The sequence below is a fragment of the Podarcis bocagei genome, assembly GCF_964188305.1.
Source record: "Podarcis bocagei genome assembly, chromosome: 1".
Classification (NCBI taxonomy): domain Eukaryota; kingdom Metazoa; phylum Chordata; class Lepidosauria; order Squamata; family Lacertidae; genus Podarcis; species Podarcis bocagei.
Genome location: NC_138125.1, coordinates 44911173 through 44927319, shown reverse-complemented (window position 1 = coordinate 44927319; position 16147 = coordinate 44911173). Strand labels below are relative to the sequence as shown.

Below are 16147 nucleotides of genomic sequence, written 5' to 3'. Positions count from 1 at the left end.
TGGGGCCTCCCGCTGCACCGCCGGAGCACAATTTCTGTTTTCATCCTGAAGCAAAGTTCTTAACCCGAGGTAATATTTCTGGGTTAGCGGAGTCTGTAAACTGAAGCGTCTGTAACCCGAGGTACCACTGTATTGGGAAGAAGAGGGAGAAGAGGCACTGCAAAACACATGACAACCAATCACATAATTGTTGAGAAATACATGAGAGTATGAAGTGGCTCATATGTGCTAAAAAGCTGCTGGGGTTTCACCGCAATCATATAAGCTTGCAATGATTAAACATCTTTCTCCTGCTCCACAATGAAGGCAAACTGAAATATGTGAACCTACATTTCTATCGTTTCAAGAGTTCGTCCTAGAAGAAATGACACAATGGCATTTTAAGTGCATTCTCAGCCCATGCTGCTTTATTGCTAAAAAATTGTATACAGGTGCAGAGTTTCCAGGTTCAGTTTTGAACAATTATTGTTTACAGTGTCAAAAGAATAATTTTAACACCCTCTTTCCCTCCCCAAAAGATGCATAGATATAAAAGCAAGCTGCCTTTTGGAAATCTTCAGATATATACAGGGGTAGATTTGTGGTATTTGTTACATAATTGTGCAATGGGAGTAAATAGTTTGCAGTGGCATATACCTTCCTTGTCTGTTCTGCTTGTTCAAGTGAGTTAACAAAATGTCAGCCTACTTCTAAAATTTATACAATGTTTCTGTACATTTTCCCAGACTCTAGCTTTCACAATCCTTTTATTATGATCAGTTATCCTATGCATTTGCAAAGACAATCTTTTCTTTGCTCTGAAAGAAGAAATTAATTAGCAGAGCCCTAAATCACAACCTACAAGAGGGACAGAGTTTGGGAAAAACAATTCAATGATACAATACTATGGAGTCTTTTCATGTTAACATGAAATCAGAGGGGAAGTCAAACTGATGTCATTACAAGCCTTCACTCACGTCTCCAATATTCATGCATCTATTTGGCAGCTACTAATCACTGAGACTGGCAATGCAAAAAATATGGCCTCTATAACAAGCTTAAAATAAATGATTGGGAAAATAACCACTAACATAAAATGCAGATTTGCCATAACAAATCCTTTTTCAGATCTATGAGAAAGCAAACTTTGATATGAAGAAGTGTTTGTAACTTGCTCTGCAGAAACTAGTATAGCCATAATCTAGTTAAGGAACTTTAAACTCAGTGTTTATTTTAAGCAGCACCTTCACATTAGGAAAATAATTTTCTAGTCCAGGTTTAGATACAAGAGCTATGCTTCTACCATCCTCTAAAAGGTAAAGGTAAAGGTACCCCTGCCCGAACGGGCCAGTCTTGACAGACTCTGGGGTTTGTGCGCCCATCTCACATCTATTGGCCGGGGGCCAGCGCTGTCCGGAGACACTTCCGGGTCACGTGGCCAGCGTGACAAAGCTGCATCTGGCGAGCCAGCGCAGCACACGGAACGCCGTTTACCTTCCCGCTGGTAAGCGGTACCTATTTATCTACTTGCACCCAGGGGTGCTTTCGAACTGCTAGGTTGGCAGGCGCTGGGACCGAGCAGCGGGAGCGCACCCCGCCGCGGGGATTCGAACCGCCGACCTTTCGATCGGCAAGCCCTAGGCGCTGAGGCTTTAGCCCACAGCGCCACCCGCGTCCCTCCTCTACCATCCTCTACTTAATATTTAATATGTATTCGGCATATATATTCTACCATTAAATGCACCCACTTTTTACTTTTTTTGTAACTAAACCAATAATTTTTATGGGGGTGCCATTTACTCTCTTGAATCTAGTTAGCAAGCTCCACTCCTACTTAGCAAGCTTTAACTTGCTTTGTGTCTAAAGCAAAACTTTGCCATTTTCAGATTAGTTATTGTAAGGTATATTAATGCTGGTCTGAAACCAGTTCATCTTGGTATAGCTGCCTAACAGGGTGAGAGATACCTGGCGAGGAGAACCTGTCATTTAAACTCAATACCTGAAGAGTAAGGACTGCTTAATGATTTCATCCACCTAAATTCTCATTTATTTGCAGCCAACAGGTTGTGATCCAGGTTCCTTCTTGTTACCTGAAAAATCCTACTACATACAACATTTTGCTATTGCCCTATTTGGCGTTCATCTAGTGCCTTCTCTGTACTCTGAAACTCTGCACCTTTTTTATTTGTACAATTGCAGCAGCCAAGAAACCCATCTTACCACCAACCATGCTCATATTATGTAGGCTCAAGGGAACACAATGAACCTGGTAAGAGGTCAAAAGGGCTCATTCTGCTGATTCTTCTTTCAAATACACAGTTTTGGTGTCATGCTTCTCTTATTTGTACATTCTGCCTCCTTTAAAGAGACAGAATGTTCTCTAAAATCAAAATCTGAGAATCAAAGCAGTAAGTTCAAGCTATTGGTATATTAGTTCCTATTGCTTCATTATGTATAAATGCATATATCAATTTACTGGTAATAACTATAACACTAGACATCTTAATCATGCATAATTAGAATACTACCTCTATAAAAGACTTGGTTTGTGAGCCTATGTGCTTGTGCCATTGTCAATTTTCCATGTATGTTTTCCATACTTGAGTTTCACAACCTCATCTGCTTTCCAAGGGTTTGTCAAAGATGGCAGAGGACAGATAAGTTGCAACTATTTAGATGCTAAACTCTGTGGAATGTTCATTGTGCTGTAATTAGGGAAAGTTGACAATTCCATCTAAAACCAACTAGCAAGTGATCAAACTCGAATGCTTTCATCCTGCCCCCCCCCTTCAGATAGAACCAATCTCCAGCTCTAAACCTGCTTCCTTCTCATCTAGTTATGTAGGAAATCTTCACCTTGGGGCATTCTCCCCTGCCCCATCACATGACATATTCTCATTCTCTAGTATTTTGTTTTCCACATTCCTGTCATAAGAGTCCTTTCATACAAATGAGTTCTTTGTTCAGCAGAGACCCTATTAAGCCTTTATTCCTGCAGTCTTTGGGGAGCACCACTTAGCTGACCATTCCTCTACATTTCAGGGCAGGGAGAACTCATTGCCTTTCTGTGTACAGGGTGAGGGCATAAACTCCTTGTCCTTCCTCCATCCCCACCCTCAATCTTCAAGTACTTAATAAAGCATGGTACAAAAATTCAGTTCAGCTTAGGCCTCCAAATCCTGTTGCAAAGATCCAACACTACCAATTGCAAACTTACCATCTATATCCCAGAAGCCTGTTTGGAAAATACATTTATTGGCACCCATGTATTGTGCTTGGACTTCTACTGCTCAATAATTACTGTTCTTCAAAGTGCAAAGCAAGAATAAAAGGTCTAAAAGGGAGAAGTCAAGTAAGGGGGATTTTATCACAAAAACTAGTGCACATGTAGAATAGAGACAGACTATTAAAGAAGAGCCCCCTGCAACCATTCATAAAGAATGGCACTAATATACTTAGAATGAAATCCTGTTCTCCACTGATAGAATAAAGGCTGTTAGGAGAATAAATGGAAACGAGGTGGTGGTGTATACACCATGTATACCCCAAGTGCTGCTTATGTGCCATGAAGAGCCACTTCATAGAAAGATCTTTCCCCTCATTAACTGCTTACGGAAACAAATTTCAGTGCTAAACCTTCAGGAGTTTAAATACCACAGTTACTGAGGTGCAAACTGATTAAGTGCAATTTGTTGAAGCCGCCTCTCACAGGTGTCCTCCAGTTGTTTTGGATGTGCTGCTGGGGTTGATGGGACCTACAGCACAAAGCATCTGGAGGGCACCAGGCTGGCAAAGGCTGCTCTGGAGAGTAACAGAACCCCTCATTTCTATAGATCTAGGCAGCAAAGCTCTCCATTATGAGGTTATGCAAGATAGCCAAGCATCTTCAAACAGTTAACCACATCCTAAATGTTTCTGACTAAGCACCACAACAGCAAATCCTGCATGTATGAAGCTCACACACTTATCCAGATACCAAGCTAAAAAGCTCATTATTTATTAAATTGGGTAGCAGCAGCACTATGTCAGTCAAGCACCAGTTTTGCAAATTGAAAAGTATCTGCAAACCAGCAACTCAAAATAAATTTAGAGCAAAGCAAGCCCTACTGGTGGCATAGCCGAGATACGCCTTTCGGATTCTGCCAGTTTGCTCAGAATGGTTAACAAAGTGCAAATTTCCTTAGCCCTAGAATCATGTTTGTTTGAAAACAGTAAAAAGTGCCTTGTATATTTTGTGATGTGAACAAAATAGTCACAGGTTTTTGTTGTCTGTTTTTTCACATATAAAGGACAGTCTCCTCGATTCAGATTTCAAACATTATTTTGGAAACCATTAGTAAAGCTCATATTACAGAATGAATATATAGGGGTCGTTCTGTACAGAATATATATCTACTTTTAAAATATGGGCTTCTTCCATCCACTTGAACATGTGGCTGTATTAATCAGACTGATGATAGATACTGGCTACCCTCTGGCCATATTCTGCTTATGGAAGGCTCTTTAGTACAGTGGAGCCATCAGTGGAAAAAGGGTTGAGGCACTCTTCAGTGATTCCTCCTTCCCACTCAAATCTGACCTGGAGAATTGGTGGGCCCTTTGAACAGTATGGGCAGCTGTTGAGGGAAGGGGAGCTACCCAAAATAGCCTTGATCCCTATTCAAAAGCCTTCTATTGGCAGAAACACACCAGCTGGGATATAACTCCTTCCAATTAAGGAAAACAATAAAGGTAAAGCCTTCAAGTATACATCCCAACCTTGTAGATGAATCTGTTCTACTTCAGCGGAATCCTGTTTAAGGCAGAGTTACATATTAGGCTTACAGTTTACATGGTCTTACATGCATACTAGGTTAGTGCAAGTTGCATTTTAAAGAGGTATGAACTGCACTCTATAGAGTGGTGAGGGTAAGATTGCCAGGCATACCCATCTAGAATAGAAGCTTCCAAACTCAAAAGTAGCTTTTATAATTAAGAGTGAAACCACGTAACAGGCGTACAAGTTTTTAAAAGGTTTTTTAAAGAGAAAAAATAACATTTTCAGGAGACACAACACTTGCTAGGTGCTAGGATGCTTTGTACCTTGCCAACATTCCTCAAAAATTTGACACATCTAACCAGCTTTAGGTAATGGCAACAAGTTTCCACGGTCAAATCTAAATTGCATGTTTAGGTTGAACCTGGCCCTGTTCACAGTCTCTGAAGAGTTTCCTTTCACACCAGAAGTTCAACTACATGCTATCTATTGACAAGGAGGACAGGGGTTCATCCACTTTCTCATGCACACTGCATCTTTAGCCCATGACCACAACAAGTTTCTGCCCTAGTTGCATCAATTGGGGGGGGGGGGAGCTATGCAGGAGTTTTAAACAGGCTCCTCAATAAAGCATTCAAGTGCCAACTTCCTTTGAGGAATTTCCTAACATTTTAAAGAGAAACTCATCATGTCAGGCAACTCCCTGCAACACAGAGCACCACAAACCTATTTGGTTAGTACCATTTATTCTATTATACAATACTTGCTAATGCAAGTAGTTCCTATTACATGCAAACAGTTATTGCTACTAAAGTTCTATTGATTAAGTCATCTTATGGCTTTATTTGCATCAGGGATTCTTTCCCCCTACATACTGTGCTATTTTGCATTCCAGTTTCAGAGGTATTTTTCCATCAATTGATTCTCCCAAGCACTAAAAACTATTTCATTCAATGGGACAGATACATTTCTTTCCAACAGAACCTTGGCTGAGCTCAGGTCCTCACTGCTCATTTGTAAACAACCCACCTTCCCAAATTTCAAGGGAGAATGGGCAGAGACCTTTAAACATAGATCTCTTGTTTTGTGGTTAATTAAATGTTTCCTATGAATTTTTAGCCAATGGTAAACCAAAACCAGAAATATTTTTTTCCTCACCAAGGTAGCCATTTACAGACAAGACCAAGAAAAAGATGCAGTATCCTCTTTAAGCTACAAGTAGTTGTTTTCTAAAAACAGAATCACAGCAGTCCAGACTACAGGATCTGCACAGAAAAATCAGGTGCCTGAATTGCTGATCTCACTTATTTGAACTAAAAGCAAATTGATAATATAAGCAGGGAGACATCTTAGTGACCCAAATAGTTGTACTGCAATGATTTAAAATTTTTTAAAACAGCAAACTCCTTCAGGTGCTTTCTATGGAAGTAGAAAAATGAGAATCATTTGCTTTCAAAAATGAATACTACCAATCTTGAATAGTAGTAGCAGTGTTATTATTTGTAATTTAGTCATTTTTTCAACTTGATAGATGATGTGCTGCTCTAACATAAGGGTACTTATGAGCAAATATGCAACTAGTGGGTAACTGAGTAAGAGTTTATAGGCTCTTCTGAATGGAGAACAGTCATATATGAGGGACATTTTATGAGAACATGTTGTGGCAAAGATTAGCCTTATGCACACTTAAATCTGTGAAACTTCTTAGTCCAAGAGATCAGTGAATTTTCCCATTGCAGCAAAATATTATTTGCTCAAAAAAGGATTTGTTAAGGACTGTTTCAACTGTAGTTTCCTTGAAGTGCACTTCTACCTGCTTACAGATTCAAGATCCATGCACTCCTCATGCTACTGATTTTATTCACCAATATATGCTATCATTGCCTAGAAAGGACACTGCATCCTTAGCCCATAACCATAATCTTGTCAGTTTCTTATGAATTACACCATCAGCCTTGTTAATTTGTCACTCTGAAATTGTAAAAAAAGTACTACTAGGCTCATGCACTGATCCTAACATGGCACTACAGTTTTGCTACAAAGCACTAATGCTTATGGAACTATACACATCTCAAAATGGAAGACATTGGTGATTTTGTTGTTCTCAAACAACTTGTAACATTTTGTCCACAAGTATTAAAATATATTTATATGTATATATTATACTATTGCACGTGCCCGGTATTTGTTTTTCATAAGGGAAAGATTTCCTGCCAACATAAACAGATGCAGATCAAAATGTAAAATAAAAAGATTAAGGCAGTATTGCCTTGACACAGTACTTTTAAGATGCTACAGGAGAAGTACTACAAACGGGTTTCTTGGGCCATGTACAGCACTCATTTCTCCAAGTTTTTAAACTGAGTCCTCATGTAGTCAGGGGATCTAGAGGGAAAGGGGATGGGGGAGTTGTTCTTTGCTGGAATTTTGTGCAACTGATATGGCCACTTTCTCTTATATCTATCCTGACAATTTAGGGAAACTAAACATTTTCACTCTGTGCCAGCATATTCTTTTACAAATTAAATCTGAGAGAAGTACATAGGGAAGACAACATAAAGTCTACCAACATAGAAGCAAATCATCACTACACTTGATGTCTTCTGAATTTTCAGTTCCAGAATGAGAGAATGTTTAACTAAGAAGCCTAACCCTATATCTAAAATCCCAATAAATTAAACAGGAATTCCTGTTCAGAAGAACCTAGAAGGAAATCCAACTACTTTTATTTCTGGATTTCTATTTGAATTAGGATTTAAGTATACTTCAAAGCCAATCTAAATGACAACCATGACAATTTCCCCACAGCAAGCTGACCCAAGTCATAAATATGATTATGTTCAGTAGTTATAAATATTTACCTGTTTGATAATCTTCAATTAAACATCCCATTAAAAAAAACCTGATTTGAATTAAGGAAAGCATCTGAATAAGCTTTCCTAAGTATTTATGTGAATCTTTTATTATATAAAAGGAACATAAGATTAAGTGATGAGCAAATACCAGTATTTAGCTTGGGATGTTCCTTTCAAAACTATTAAATACCCCCAAACAGCCGCTGTTTTCCATGACATGAAATATTGCCATTGCTACCTCAAACCAGACATCAAGTAGCACTGAAAATGTTGATAACCAAGACTGACCATTATAACATGCACTCCCATTTTTTTACCCAGATTGAAAATATTTTGAAGCCATTGGCAGATTTTAAACTCACATTTTCAGTAAGACTGAAGGTGCAGTGCTGAGGGCTTCAGCATAAGGAAGCGGGAGAGACTTTTCTAAAACCAGGAATCAATCTACCCTTGCAAGGTGTGGCTAATAAATCAGCTATTATTCCATGCTAAAGAAAATGTCCTATATGAATCATGTGCAATTGAGACAAAGCATCTTTTGTAAACATGTTAGAAACAGAATTTCCACCTTAACTTCCAGTGACCCACAAAATTAGTGAAGAAGCCCTTTCTGAGCATGTGTTGTCTTTGTTCATCCAACTGGTGGGAAATTTCACATATATTTTACACTATCAGTTGGTGCCTTTGGATAAAAGCTTGGAGAAAGGTATTATTCCTTTTGTTGCTGAATTCCCTAGGAAGACTGAGGATACCATGTAAAACCCATTGCTCCTGGGGTGGTTTCAAGATTTCAACCCCTTGGGAAGGATCTTGCTAGAAAAGCAGCAACTCACAGGATCACCTCTCCTTTCCAGCAATTATGTAAATTTATATATGCAAGTTTTGTTTTTTAATAGTCTACTCAAAACAGTGAACAAAATTACTAAATGCTACTGTGCTTCAACTGCTTCGCATAGTAGCATCAAGATGGACACCTATAAATTGGCTACTTTTAAAAGGAGAAAAATTCCAACAGGGCAATTTCGCAAGCTGTTTTTTTTTTCCTTTTTAAGAAGTTATTCCTCATTTTAAGTACACCTGTATATCCTTTTATTTCTGCACAATATTTTCTTTAAAGGTTTGTGTAACAAGTTCCAAGGATATATCAATTTCTCGCTTCTCTAAATGCTATGTTGAGAGTAGGCAGTTATTTTACCAAGGTAGTTTGAAAGGGGGGAAATGCCAATCAAATTAGGGTTATGCCTCTATCTATATGCAAAATCATTTATAGAGTGCAAAAACTCTGAACAAAAAGTTTGCATGTTTCAGTGAAATGTCAGCCATTAATTTCAGTTGCTCTGCAAGGACAGTAGTATTTTTTCTATAATACAGGCTTTACATCTCCAATTCATGTTAAGGAGTGGAGCAGAAAATAAGCAGTGCTTCTTCATTTTCCCTCATGGAGATAAAGGAATGAGTTTTCTTCACCAGAAGCAGTCAAAGCTCCTTTAGCAGCCTGTGTTGGGTCGACAGGAAAGGACCTGGAAACACACACACACAAATTAACTAATTAAAAGAGAAAGTAATTTCACTCTAAATTAAGTTGAAACTGACTTCACATATACATTTTATGGGAACCTTGGAACTTTTAAAGATTTGGAGGAATTGTTTTACAGGTGAATTACAGTGTCTGTGACCACCGCCCCCCCATAGTATTCCAAGCAGTTCTTATTCTGGGACCCCTCAGGTTTCACACACCAAGAACAGATCCTGATTGCTGTGGCCAATGCTAAATACATTATGAGCAGTGCTAGAAGTCTACCTGGTATATCATTCAAGATGTATGAAATAAACCTATTTCAGGGATAAATGCTAATTAATTCAGATATTGCAATGGAATAAAAAGATTGCCAGAGGAAGAAAACCTCAGAGAATAAACAGAAACTGTGAGCAGTTGGTGAGTGTTTCATCATTTCAATACAGCACACTTCAACTATGAGTTGGTTTCATGTCATGAGGGGAAATGGGAGACCCAGCTTCCTTCCCTTGTCGGATGACTCCAGAGAGGGTTGGCAGACTCATCCTGCTAAGATGGAGAAAGGGGGGAGCACAGAAAGGCAGACTGATGGAAGAAAAAATAAAAGGAAAATCTGGGTTGCCATTCTCCCATGCGTTCATCTAGTGAGAGAGAGTGATAACTGTCAACCTGCAGTCCAACTGGCAGGAAGTGAATTTGGAGAGACGTTGCTGAGCCCACTTAGGTAACCGAGCAGGGCAGTGTAAACATATCCAAGACTCCACTTCTCCTCTGCTGGAAAAAAGCTTTCAAGTGGGTAGTGGAAAACACCCAGATACTTTTATCCGACTTTACACATTTATAGATTTCTATCCAAGGACCTGAAATAATTTCTGTCAATTCAGCTTAACACCACCTTTCCATATTTACTTACTGTTGCATAAGACTACTGTAATTTTCTGACTCCTGATTCTTTGACTGCAACCACAAGAATGTTTTCCCCTGGGTAAGAAAAGATTGAGAGCTTTTAAAAATCATACATCAGTCAAACAATATCATAAAAAGCTAACTTTCATGGGTGGTGTCTTTATTCTGGAAGGGGTTATTTATAGTTATTGGTTTTAGAACTGCATGAGAAGGGAGTTGTCAGCAAAACTACCAAGTTTCTTAGTAAAAACTCCAAATGGTATGCTCTCATCTGAACCAAGAACAGTAAGCCCACAACTTACCTGGGGGTTATGTTCCAGGAATTGTGCCTGAAGCCAAAACCATGTATAGTCAAAACACATTGGGTGCAATTGCCAAAGTCTTTTTTCTTGGATGTGCATCTCCTTTTACTTATTTTTATTATTTTGCCAAGTGGTAAAGCTTAATGCACACTAGTTAAATGTGTGTAAGTTGCAGACTTAATGTATAACATAAACACTATTCCTAGTATGGTAGGCCGCAAACGGCTTTCATATTATCCAAAGAAGGGTTAAACCAACACTTACCTTTTGATTTATGGCTGCAGAAACTCTTTATCACCAGGAACTCTTGCCTTTAGCTTTCTGATAATTTTCTTATTCTGACTGCCAATCAAGATGGTGCATGCATGGACCTATGGCACACAACAGGAAAGAAACTCAAATTCAGGCCACAGAAAAAAAATGTATCACATGTTCCTCTTCTTATCCTAAGATACTGGGTTTCCTAGTATTGAAAAAAGTCTCCACCCAGGGCTTTTCTTCTAGGAAAAGAGGTGCCGGAACTTGCTGAGCTTTTCTTAGGGGAGTGCCCGGCCAAAGTTGGTGACCATGGGGGGGGGGCTCTCTTCTTTGCCCGCTCACCGCACTGCCACTGCGCTAAAGACTGTGCCACTCACAGCCTCAGTTGCTCAACATGGAGTGCAGTGCCACCCACAGCCTCTGGCGCGCAGCCCTGAGCAGCGTGCCCCCGTGCTGCAATGCTACAGAGGTGCCGGAACGCACCAAAGAGGTGCCAGAACCCGTATAAATCATGATGACAATGCACAGCCTGCTAGTATAACAGACAATGTCCTTTCACGATGAGGCATAAATTATCTCATAAATTTTGTCTTAAGGAATAAATAGAAGTGCTCATTGTAATAAATGGGATTACGTAGATGCAATGCTAACTATGCCACAAGAAGCTGACTTGCACACTCCTGTTCCCATCCTGCCCCTGGCAAATGTGACACAACTAGAAGCTTCTAACCATGATTAGTGGCAAACCATGATTTACAACAGTCTCTAAAACCCAACAAGCTATGCACACCACTTCTGAAATGTACAGCATCAGAAAGGTACAGGCGAATCCCAAACGCTTGGGGACATGTGCACAGGAGCTACCAATTGATTTTGCCTTCCTGGTACCTTTCCATTGTTTGCTTGGAGTTACAATTCCTTCTTTGGACCTTGTCTTCATTGCTCCATACAGTGGTAGCGGGCTGTGTACAGCATGAAAGAGCTCTTATCTTCAAGCCAATGCATTTAACATCAGGGTATAATTCATCAAGATCACATTTGCCTAGCCTTCACTGAACAGTCAGAAATGCAATGCTCAAATGAATGCATTTTTCATTCAGAGCCTCTGCATTTCTTCAACAGCTTATAACAGTGCAGTCATAACTAAAGAAGCACAAAGGGTTACCGGTACATTTCCCTCCAATTACTATCTAATCAAGTAATATGCAATTCTTGGGGAAAGAATGGAGTGTTTCAAATAGAGAAGATCAGAAAATCTGCAGTTTCTAATTAAATTTCAAAGGGAAGGACTACACTTGGGTCCTAAGAATGCAAAGCTGACAAGTCTAGCAGTAGAATGATGGATCACCTGTGAGCAGGGGTGCTCATCATACAATTAAACACACACATATACCCGGTACACACAAACAGCAGCATTCTGGTGCTTATTCACTTTCTGCAATACACAATATTTTTAAAGGCAAAGAAGTGTAAGCACCTTAAGAAATTTCTAGCCATTTAAGATGGTCTTTAAATTCTCATAGCATCTTGCACTCTGAAATTTCATTTTAAAAATCAAACCGCATTAACTACAAGAAATTTTTAAAGCATATTTAAATTCTCTGACAATTCTCATGATAAATTACAGTAACTGAAATGCTGAGCTACTTAACTAAGAAGAAAGTAGGAAGGGGAGAGTGGGAGAACGTGGCTGCTATACGTACTACTTTCATTTCTAGTCACCTCTCCACATATCTGAGAGTATTTTCATAACAAAATAATGCAAGATTTTCCAGTGACATGATGGAATTATACCCAACTCACATGAAAACCCATGGAAGGTGAAGATGCAAGTCAAGGTATTGAAACTGTAATGCAAGATTTAAAAACAGGTTTGTGTTTTTGAAATCACTGCTACATTCACAAAGCAGGTTGTCTACTCACCCAATTAATAATATAAATCCCCTTCACCCTGAACAGCAACACTGAAATGTTTAATGTATTAATACATTATCATGATGCTAACATGGCATTGTGTAAAGCTTGGAGGAAGGGGGTGCCCAGGACTATTTTGTGATGCAAATCAATTTCCCAGAACAGTGCTTCTTCATTTACAGAATTTTGTCATCAATAAGACTAAGGCCAAAAAAGAATCTGAAGCTTTATCTCCCTACTCCATTCAGCAAAATATAAACTGGAAGCTATGTTTTAAAACAATCACTTTGCACTGAGCAGAGCAGGGGAATAGGACACAGTTTAGTCAGCAGCTATAATGATTCTAGTACCAAGCAATTTTATTCTGCTTTCTTAAAATAGTAAATAAAACCAATGAAGTGAATGATAGTAAAATGTAATTACTTATAACAGGTACTTTGGCAGTACTCAACAGTAAAGGGCTGTTATAGGAATTGAAATTTCTGTACTTCATCTAATTTAAAGCAAGATCTAATAATGGAACAGCACCGCTGAGACTCAAGTGCAATGGCTGCAATATCAGTACAACGTAATACTCCATTCCTCTAGATTCAGGTAGGTAGCTGTGTTGGTCTGACGCACTCAAAATATATATTAAAAAATTGTCCAGTAGCACCTTAGAGACCAACTAAGTTTGTTCTTGGTATAAGCTTTCATGTGCATGCACACTTCTTCAGATACCTGTTCAAAGATTGTATTTTCCTCAGAAAGTTTGTGGTGTCACTTATGTAGCTAGGATCACTGATGGCCTACAGTTTCAGAACAGAGTCCATATATCCAGAAGTGTGCATGCACATGAAAGCTTATACCAAGAACAAACCCAGTTGGTCTCTAAGGTGCTACTGGACTATATATATATATATATATATATATATATATATATATCGTAATATCCCAATTGCCTTGGATCAAGGCCCAATCTCAACACAGCAACCACCAGCTCTGCAAAATGGTGTCTGTGTCATGCCAGCAAAGATGACAAGAAGATGGAGATAGACTTAGGAAGAGATCAGCAGTTTTAGAATTTTAGTCCCATTAGTGTCAGAAAGGCCATAAAAATGCATTGCTTTGCTTTATAAAATGAATTAGCAATTATCTATCAAATAAGGCAGTTTCAAAGCTGGAATTAATTTTTTCCAGGGGAAATGTCTATATCACTAACACCCAGGTTTTGGGGTTGCCAAAATAACAGTTTTTAGTGCTTTCATCTTTTCCATGTATTTCCCAGTGTCCTTGCCAGAAGCTGGGATGTGTATTTGTGTTGAGTGCTGGAGCCCAAGGTGACACCCAAATCCAGGCACCCCAGAGCGCAGTGCGGACCAGGGCTGTGCTTGCAGGGTGCCAAGCTGCTGCATCCCCCACAGCCGCCGGAGAGCAGCTGAGAAGGATGCAACTGGCACGAGCTGGCCCCACGAGCGGTGCTGGGCCCACAGCGAACCTGAGCCATGGTGTCTTGGGCGCCTGCAGACACCATGATGCCCCAAAAAGCACTGTGGGACTGGCCTCTGCCCACTGCCTCCCTTTCAACTACCTTCCAGCTGAGGGGGAAGCATTGGGCAGACTTCCTGCAGGCTCTGCGCTGCTTGAAAGAGCAACGCGGGCCTGCAGGACGCCTGAGCGGAACGTAACACCTCAGGCGCTGGGATTCTGGCTTTGTGCCCTGCTCACCCTGCCCCGCTATGCGCGGTGCCCAAGTGGCTAGCTATGCCACTGGCCTGAAGGCACTTGGGGGACATTCAAACAGTGGCACCCAACTGGCTACTCTCCCCATCCACCTTTCTCTTGGGAAAGGCAGGTGGAGTATGTTGTGCACCACTGTGTGAAAGGCTTGCATGCCTTGGCCACATTACCCTCAGGCCCTTCCCTTGGGAGGGTGCTTGATTTGTTGCTTGAAGGTTTGGGACATTTTCAAGCAGTGACAGCAACCTGGCATTCTTTCCACTAGTTCTTCCCTTGGGAAAGGCTTGAAAGGGGCTTGGCTCATAGAGAAGTGGGCTGGCAACTACAGTTTTTGACTCTGCCAGTAAAGCTCGCCAAAAATGATAGACCCTTACTTGGGGCAGTTTGAATTAGACCTCCATTTCTTCACATCTGTCTCTTTTCCATTCAAAGACATTTTGGCAGCTGTATAAATAGAATCTCCTAAGTATGCAATTAAAAAATATATATTTCTGCAGTATCTGCTTCAATAAGATGCAGCTGCTCTTTGTCTATATAGCAATTGATACAGTGCATACAAATTAATGCATTCAAAATGCACTCCAGCCATCTGCTGAAGCTCACCAGCAATTCTACGTAAGATCCGCCAGCTTGTTCATAGTGTATGTTTCAATGTTTTTTTCCAAAGCTAGTCATAATTTATTTCTTCATTGCAGATGGGCTCCTATTTCTTGACTTCTTTAAGAAAACAACTGATCTGTCATTCTTGCTTGTATGTGTTACTTATTAAACACAGAATTGTAAGAAGCAAATAAGACCCGGGGTTGTTTTTCTTTTAAAAAAAGCAAAATTCACAGAAAAAGTGAATAATGGAAAGAAATATGTCCACTTATACGAGTATGGAAACAGGACAGCGAAAGCCTTCCTGATCCCCACAAAAACATATGGCTTGTTCTATTTCTGATACACACAGGCACATGAAAGCTGTGAAGTGCAAGACAAGGGAAAATGGGAGCTGAATCAACAAGAGATACAGCTCTCACAGAAGCCAACTCCTGGGGGCTTCGGACCCCACAATAAAATATCTGAGGGGGCCAGGGCCCCACAAAGTTGACGGGCATCGCCATTCAAATAGCGTGTGGGAAATGCGTAATGTGATTGATTATGTGGGGTGGGGCTTACCTGGTCCCCACGATATTTTATTCAAGTTGGCACCCCTGTCAGCTCAAGAAAGAAAAGGGGACACATAATCGGCCCTGCGCAGTAACGATGACTAGAGGCCGGGCTAGTCGGCTGCAGGCACGACGAACTCCAGCCTCCCCTTGAAAAGCACAGGAGCTACAGAGGACCCCCCTGGAAAATGCGCACCGACCCCCAACCCACTTCTCAACACTGGAAAGAAGGCAGGAGATGGTTTCGCCACTGGGACGCCCAGTGAGGCCCAAGTACGCGCAGCAATGCCTCGCCAACCCCACCCGCTCGAGAACTAGAGAGGCGGTGTGCCTTGTCTCTCTCTTTCTTGGCCGCTGCACAGCGTCGGGTGCCTGGAGCACCTCGCCCGTGCACGGCCTCACCAGCAAGCCGTCGCTCCCTGCCAGCTTTGGGGAGGTAGGAGAAGGGGAAAGGAGGGGATGGCCCTGGCTTGGCCACCGAGGCCACGCAGCGATTCTCGACCCCCTTGTTCCAGGCGTAGCCCGCTTACAAGTTTGCGGCTCTGGAGGCAGAGAAAAGCGAGCTGCTTCCACCCTCACAAACCCCGGACGAGGAGGAGGAAGGAGGCCCCTTATGAGGTAAAAGGCCAGAACTGAGGTAATAAGAATACGCTCCGGACCCCAGAACTTGTCTCTCTCCAGCGACACATAACCGGGACAGGCAAGTAAAGAGAGAGCAGGTTCCGACCGGCTCAACGGACGGGCTTCGCCAAGTGAGCTCCAGGCTCCAGGTTGGTTTTTTCGGTCCAGCG

The 16147-nt window shown here is 40.9% G+C and overlaps 2 long non-coding RNA genes across 2 annotated transcripts in view; one reads left to right on the top strand and one right to left on the bottom strand.

Annotated features, from left to right (window-relative positions):
* Positions 1-378: 378 nt before the first annotated feature.
* Positions 379-16147, bottom strand: part of LOC308596045 — a 15980-nt gene continuing 211 nt past the window's right edge. Inside the window, exons 2-5 of the long non-coding RNA XR_014012284.1 lie at positions 10579-10685; positions 10020-10087; positions 1676-9110; positions 379-1278 (exon numbers count right to left, since the gene is read on the bottom strand). This is a non-coding gene — a long non-coding RNA (uncharacterized lncRNA). The remainder of the gene's footprint in view (positions 1279-1675; positions 9111-10019; positions 10088-10578; positions 10686-16147) is intronic.
* LOC308596192 overlaps positions 13376-16147 on the top strand; it is a 20947-nt gene continuing 18175 nt past the window's right edge. The window contains exon 1 of the long non-coding RNA XR_014012397.1: positions 13376-16126. This is a non-coding gene — a long non-coding RNA (uncharacterized lncRNA). The remainder of the gene's footprint in view (positions 16127-16147) is intronic.